The following is a 7,480-nucleotide window of genomic DNA, read 5'->3' on the forward strand; positions in this document are numbered from 1 at the left end:
CCTTTTACTGAGGAGTGTCTTCCGACTGGCCACTCTACCATAAAGTCCTGATTGGTGGAGTGCTGCAGATATAGTTATCCTTCTGGAAGGTTCTCCCATCTCCACAGAGGAACTCTAGAGCTCTGTCAGAGTGACCCTCTGCAGTTGCACAGGGCCCTAGCGAGACCACACCTGGAGTATTGTGTGCAGTTTTGGTCCCCTAGTTTGAGGAAGGACATTCTTGCTATTGAGGGAGCCCAGCGTAGGTTCACCAGGTTAATTCCCGGGATGGCGGGACTGTCATATGCTGAGAGAATGTGGAGCGGCTGGGCTTGTACACTCTGGAGTTTAGAAGGATGAGAGGGCATCTCATTGAAACATCTAATATTGTTAAGGGCTTGGACACGCTAGAGGCAGGAAACATGTTCCCGATGTTGGGGGAGTCCAGAACCTTGGGGCCACACACAGTTTAAGAATAAGGAGTAAGCCATTTAGAACGGAGACTTTTTCTCACAGAGAGTGGCGAGTCTGTGGAATTCTCTACCTCAGAAGATAGTTGAGGCCACACAGTTCATTGGCTATATTTAAGAGGGTGTTAGATGTGGCCCTTGTGGCTAAAGGGATCAGGGGGTGTGGAGAGAAGGCAGGTACAGGATACTGGGTGGAGGCAGGTTCTCTGGATGCTTTCAAGAGAGAGCTAGATAGAGCTCTTAAAGATAGCGGAGTCAGGGCATATGGGGAGAAGGCAGGAACGGGGTACTGATTGGGGATGATCAGCCATGATCACAATGAATGGTGGTGCTGGCTCGAAGGGCCGAATGGCCTCTACTCCTGCACCTGTTGTCTATTGTTTGTTGGATCGCTGGACTCGGTTGGGCAAGGACCTCTTTCCGCGCTGTGCCTCTAAACTAAACGGTTCTCGTTCCTCACGACCCGTTCATCCCGCTGGCGCTCAGTCCCCACCACAACCCTCCCTCGGCGGCGCTCCCTCCTCGGCGACCCATCACTCGCACGGCGCTCCAGCCTCGCCGCTACCTCCACTTCCACGGCGTTCCCTCCCTACCGCGAGTAGGAGGGAGAAGGGCAGGGGTCGGGATGGGGCGGGGAAGGGGGGGGTGGGAGCGGGATCGCTGCGAAATGGGAGGAGAGGAGGATCAGGAAGGTAGAGGGGAGGGGGTGTGGTAGGTCGGAGAAGGTTCACCAGACTGATTCCTGGGATGTCAGGACTTTCCTATGAAGTGTGAGACCACACCTGGAGTATTGCGTACAGTTTTGGTCTCCTAATCTGAGGAAGGACATTCTTGCCATAGAGGGAGTACAGAGAAAGTTCACCAGACTGATTCCTGGGATGTCAGGACTTTCATATGAAGTGTGAGACCACACCTGGAGTATTGCGTACAGTTTTGGTCTCCTAATCTGAGGAAGGACATTCTTGCCATAGAGGGAGTACAGAGAAAGTTCACCAGACTGATTCCTGGGATGTCAGGACTTTCATATGAAGAAAGACTGGACGGACTCGGCTTGTACTCGCTAGAATTTAGAAGATTGAGGGGGGGGATCTTATGGGAACTTACAAAATTCTTAGGGGGTTGGACAGGCTAGATGCAGGAAGATTGTTCCGGATGTTGGGGAAGTCCAGAACAAGGGGTCACACACAGTTTAAGGATAAGAGGGAAATCTTTTAGGACCGAGATGAGAAAAACATTTTTATTCACACACGGAGAGTGGTGAATCTGTGGAATTCTCTGCCACAGAAGGTAGTTGAGGCCACACGGTTCATTGGTTATATTTAAGAGGGAGTTAGATGTGGCCCTTGTGGCTAAAGGGATCAGAGGGTATGGAGAGAAGGCAGGTACAGGATACTGAGTTGGATGATCAGCCATGATCATATTGAATGGCGAATGGTGCAGGCTCGAAGGGCCGAATGGCCTACTCCTGCACCTATTTTCTATGTTTCTATGATGGGAGGAGAGAGAGGTTGGGTGGGATATGGACCAAAGGCGGGCAGGTGGGACTAGTGTAGATGGGGCATGTTGGCTGGCATGGGCGAGTTGGGCCGAAGGGCCTCGTTCCACACTGCTGCGGGTGCCAGGACTGGATTATGTTGCCACGACTTGAAGGTCTGAGCTATAGTGAGTGGTCGAGTATGTGCAAAATCACGAGGGGAATAGATCGGGTAGACGCACAGAGTCTCTTGCCCCAGACTAGGTGAATTGAAGGAACAGAGGACATAGGTTTAAGGTGAAGGGGAAAATATTTAATAAGAATCTGAGGGGTAATCTTTTCATACAAAGACTTGTGGCTGTATGGAACGAACTGCCAGATGAGGTAGTTGAGGCTCTTAAGACAGGTAAATTGAAGACAGGTAAATGGATAGGATGGGTTTGGAGGGATATGGACCAAAGGCGGGCAGGTGGGACTAGTGTAGCTGGGACATGTTGGTTGGCGTGGGCAAGTTGGCCCTCGGTGACTCTATGAGGTGATGGGAGGGGAGGGGAGGGGAGGGGGGACGGTGCTTGAAGGAAAGTGGAGGACAGTGGGTGGCGGAGATCGCGGGAAATTACTCGATGAGGCAGAGGGAAGGGAGGAGATGAAAGGGGGAGGTGGGATGATTTGGACGAAGAAGGGATGAGGGACGGGTGGGAGGAAGAGAAGGGAAAGGAGTGTCGGGGAAATGTGAGGCAGAGGAGGGGAGGAGAGAGCTGCTGGAGGGAGAGGGGACACTGGGTGGTATACGAGAGGGAGGAACGAGAGGGGAGAACGGTGTGGGGAGAAGCGGCACAGAGGGAGAAGGGGGAGGGGGAAAACATGGTGGGCCTGAACTCCTCAAGTTCTGGAGCCAACGCAAGGATTCTCGGGGTTGCAATATTATAGACAAACCCGAGGAACAGATTCTCTGAGATTGCCTAGGATTCAAAAAAAATCAGGCGACACGACCAAAGGGCATCTTTTCGACGTGAAAAATAATAGTTTTAATTATGAGATTAATACATAGTCCAAGCTAATAATTCAGGGTCGCTCGCACGGGTGTCAGGAGTTTTGAGGAGAAAACAGGTGAATGGGGTTGGGGGAGAGAGGTGGATCAGCCGTGATTGAATGGCGTCGACTGGATGGGCCAAATGGCCCAATTCTCCTGCTATCACATTGGACCTCGTTTAACCCCTGCTATCGGGAAGAAGGTACAGGGGCCTGAAAAGTCAAACGTCCAAGTTCAGGAATAGCTACTTCCCTACAGCCATTAGGCTATTAAACACAACAAACTCAAATAAGCTCTGAACTACATATACATTGCTATTATTGTACCATTACTTACAAAATTCTTAGGGGGTTGGACGGGCTAGATGCAGGAAGATTGTTGCCGACGTTGGGGAAGTCCAGGACAAGGGGGTCACAGTTTAAGGATAAAGGGGAAATCCTTTAGGACCGAGATGAGAAAAACATTTTTCACACAGAGAGTGGTGAATCTCTGGAACTCTCTGCCACATAAGGTAGTTGAGGCCAGTCCATTGGCTATATCTAAGAGGGAGTTAGATGTGGCTAAAGGGATAAGGGGGTATGGAGAGAAGGCAGGTACAGGATGCTGAGTTGGATGATCAGCCATGATCATATTGAATGGCGGTGCAGGCTCGAAGGGCCGAATGGCCTCTACACCTGCACCTATTTTCTATGTTTCTATAGTTTGTTTTGGTGTGTACGTATGTGTGAGTATATACATATATATACATACATATATATATATATATATATATATATACTAGACCAAGTGCAGACCCGTTGGGTCTGGTCCCCGAACGTGCTTCAGCCCACAGTTGAGAAAAATGTCGGCGTTTTTCGAGCAGAGCCGGGCGTCAGCAGCCGTCAGCAGGAGGCGACAAAACGCTTCAGACCCCGAGTACTGAGTTATGGTGGGTTGCCAGCAGGCGGCGACAAAAAATGAGTGAGTGTGGGGGGGGGGGGGGGGCGGATTTTTTTTTAAAATTAGTACATAAAAATGTCCAAATGTTTTGAGGGGTGCATGAGTGATTGTACAAGTGAATTAGTTAGCGAAATGGGAAAAAATCACGGTGTTTCAGCGTGTGGTTTTGGCGGACAAAGGCATCAAAGGCCGAATCTGACATACACCCACAAACACACACACACACACACACACACACAGAGTTTTAGACTGAAAAGATTGAAAAGGCTAGGCTTGTATTCACTGGAGTTTAGAAGGATGAGGGGGTTTCTTATAGAAACATATAAAATTATAAAAGGACTGGACAAGCTAGATGCAGGAAAAATGTTCCCAATGTTGGGCGAGTCCCGAACCAGGGGCCACACACAGTCTTAGAATAAAGGGGAGATCATTTAAGACTGAGGTGAGAAAAAATCGTTTTCACCCAGAGAGTTGTGAATTTATGGAATTCCCTGCCACAGAGGGCAGTGGAGGCCAAGTCACTAGATGGATTTAAGAGAGAGTTAGATAGAGCTCTAGGGGCGAGTGGAGTCAAGGGATATGGGGAGAAGGCAGGCACGGGTTATTGATAGGGGACGATAAGCCATGATCACAATGAATGGCGGTGCTGGCTCGCAGGGCCGAATGGCCTCCTCCTGCACCTATTTTCTATGTTTCTATTTTTCTATGGGGATTGTTGTCGGCGATATATATATATACAGATAGACACAAAGGTCTGCAGTAACTCAGCGGACAGGCAGCATCTCTTAAAGAAAGAATGGGTGACGTTTCGGGTCGAGACCCTTCTTCAGTTAGCTTTCATTGCAAAAGGATTTGAGTATAGGAGCAGGGAGGTTCTACTGCAGTTGTACAAGGTCTTGGTGAGACCACACCTGGAGTATTGCGTACACTTTTGGTCTCCAAATCTGAGGAAGGACATTATTGCTATAGAGGGCGTGCAGAGAAGGTTCACCAGACTGATTCCTGGGATGTCAGGACTGTCTTATGAAGAAAGACTGGATAGACTTGGTTTGTACTCTCTAGAATTTAGGAGATTGAGAGGGGATCTTATAGAAACTTACAAAATTCTCAAGGGGTTGGACAGGCTAGATGCAGGAAGATTGTTCCCGATGTTGGGGAAGTCCAGGGCAAGGGGTCACAGCTTAAGGATGAGGGGGAAATCCTTTAAAACCGAGATGAGAAGAACTTTTTTCACACAGAGAGTGGTGAATCTCTGGAACTCTCTGCCACAGAGGGTAGTTGAGGCCACACAGTTCATTGGCTATACTTAAGAGGGAGTTAGATGTGGCCCTTGTGGCTAAGGGGATCAGGGGGTATGGAGAGAAGGCAGGTACAGGATACTGAGTTGGATGATCAGCCATGATCATATTGAATGGCGGTGCAGGCTCGAAGGGCCGAATGGCCTCTACTCCTGCATCTATTTTCTATGTTTCTATTTTTCTATGGGGATTGTTGTCGGCGATATATATATATATATAGATAGACACAAAGTTTGCAGCAACTCAGCGGACAGGCAGCATCTCTTAAAGAAAGAATGGGTGACGTTTCGGGTCGAGACCCTTCTTCAGGCTGGTCAGGGATAAGGGAAACGAGAGGCACAGACGAATATGCAAAGAACAATTCATGAAAGATACGCCAAAAAAAATGTAACGATGGCAAAGGAAACAGGCCATTGTTAGCTGTTTGTTGGATGGAAACGAGAAGCGGGTGGAGAAGGGATGGAGAGAGAGGGAATCCCGGGGTTACTTGAAGTTGGAGGAATCAAACTTGGAGGTCATGCCCCTTGGCTTTAAGTTGCCCAAGTGAAATATGATCTTATATTCAGAACAGAGAGGTCTGTGTGGGAATGGGAAGGAGAATAAAACTGTTCAGGTAGAATAAAATATATGATCTATGCATATATATATATATATTTGTGAGTATATGTATATAATCACAGACTGAATGTTTTTCTCTCTCTCGTTCTTATACTGTTTACAGTGTACGATATTTACAAATGTTGTTGTGCCGCTGCAAGTAAGAATTTCATTGATCAATCTGGGACATATGACGATAAAACACACTTGACTTGATACTTGTACTTGGCACAATGCATTGAGGTTGGCCTGGGTCCATTGCTGGCGACATGGAGGTCACAGATCAGCCTCCCGGCGAATCAACGTGCCAATTTGCCGCGTGTGGGATGCGCTTGTCACCCACCGCTCCAACGCAAAGTTCATGACGAGTTTCGACAATGAGGAAGGACATCCTTGTGATTGAGGCAGTGCAGCGTAGGTTCACCAGATTGATCCCTGGGATGCCGGGACTGTCATATGAGGGAAGATTGAAAAGACTAGGCTTGTATGCACTGGAGTTTAGAATGATGAGGGGGGATCTTATAGAAACACATAAAATTCCTAAGGGGTTGGACAGGCTAGATGCAGGAAGATCGTTCCCGATGTTGGGGAAGTCCAGAACAAGGGGCCACACACACACACACACAGTTTAAGGATAAGGGGGAAATCTTTTAGGACCGAGAAGAGAAAAACACTTTTCACACAGAGAGGGGTGAATCTGTGGAATTCACTGCCACAGAAGGTAGTTGAGGCCACAGTTTCATTGGCTATATTTAAGAGGGAGTTAGATGTGGCCCTTGTGGCTAAAGGGATCAGGGGGTATGGAGAGAAGGTATAGGATACTGAGTTGGATGATCAGCCATGATCATATTGAATGGCGGTGCAGGCTCGAAGGGCCGAATGGGCTACTCCTGCACCTAGTTTCTATGTTTCTATGTTTCTAATAAAGAGGAGATCATTTAAGACTAAGGTGATCTAACCTTTTCACCCAGAGAGTTTTTGTGCATTTAAGGAATTCCCTGCCACAGAGGGCAGTGGAGGCCAAGTCAGAGGATGGATTTAAGAGACAGTTAGAAAGAGCTCTAGGGGCTAGTGGAGTCAAGGGATATGGGGAGAAGGCAGGCACGGGTTATTGATAGGGGACGATCAGCCAGGATCACAATGAATGGCGGTGCTGGCTCGAAGGGCCGAATGGCCTCCTCCTGCACCTATTTTCTATGTTCCTAACAAAGGGGAGGTCATTTAGAACTGAGGTGCGAAAAAGCTTTTTCACCCAGAGAGTTGTGAATTTATGGAATTCCCCGCCACAGAAGGTAGTTGAGGCCACAGTTCATTGGCTATATTTAAGAGGGAGTTAGATGCAGGAAGATTGTTCCCGATGTTGGGGAAGTCCAGAACAAGGGATCACAGTTTAAAGATAAGGGGGAAATCTTTTAGGACCGAGATGAGAAAAACATTTAACCTGAGAGTGGTGAATTTATGGCATTATAAAGCCACAGAAGGTAGTTGAGGCCACAGTTCATTGGCTATATTTATTGGTTAGATGCAGGAAGATTGTTCCCGATGTTGGGGAAGTCCAGAACAAGGGGTCACAGTTTAAGGATAAAGGGGAAATATTTTAGGACCGAGATGAGAAAAAAAAATTACCCAGAGAGTGGTGAATTTATGGAATTCCCAGACACAGAGGGTAGTTGAGGCCACACAGTTCATT

The sequence above is a fragment of the Leucoraja erinacea genome, unplaced genomic scaffold, assembly GCF_028641065.1.
Source record: "Leucoraja erinacea ecotype New England unplaced genomic scaffold, Leri_hhj_1 Leri_1479S, whole genome shotgun sequence".
NCBI lineage: Eukaryota > Metazoa > Chordata > Chondrichthyes > Rajiformes > Rajidae > Leucoraja > Leucoraja erinaceus.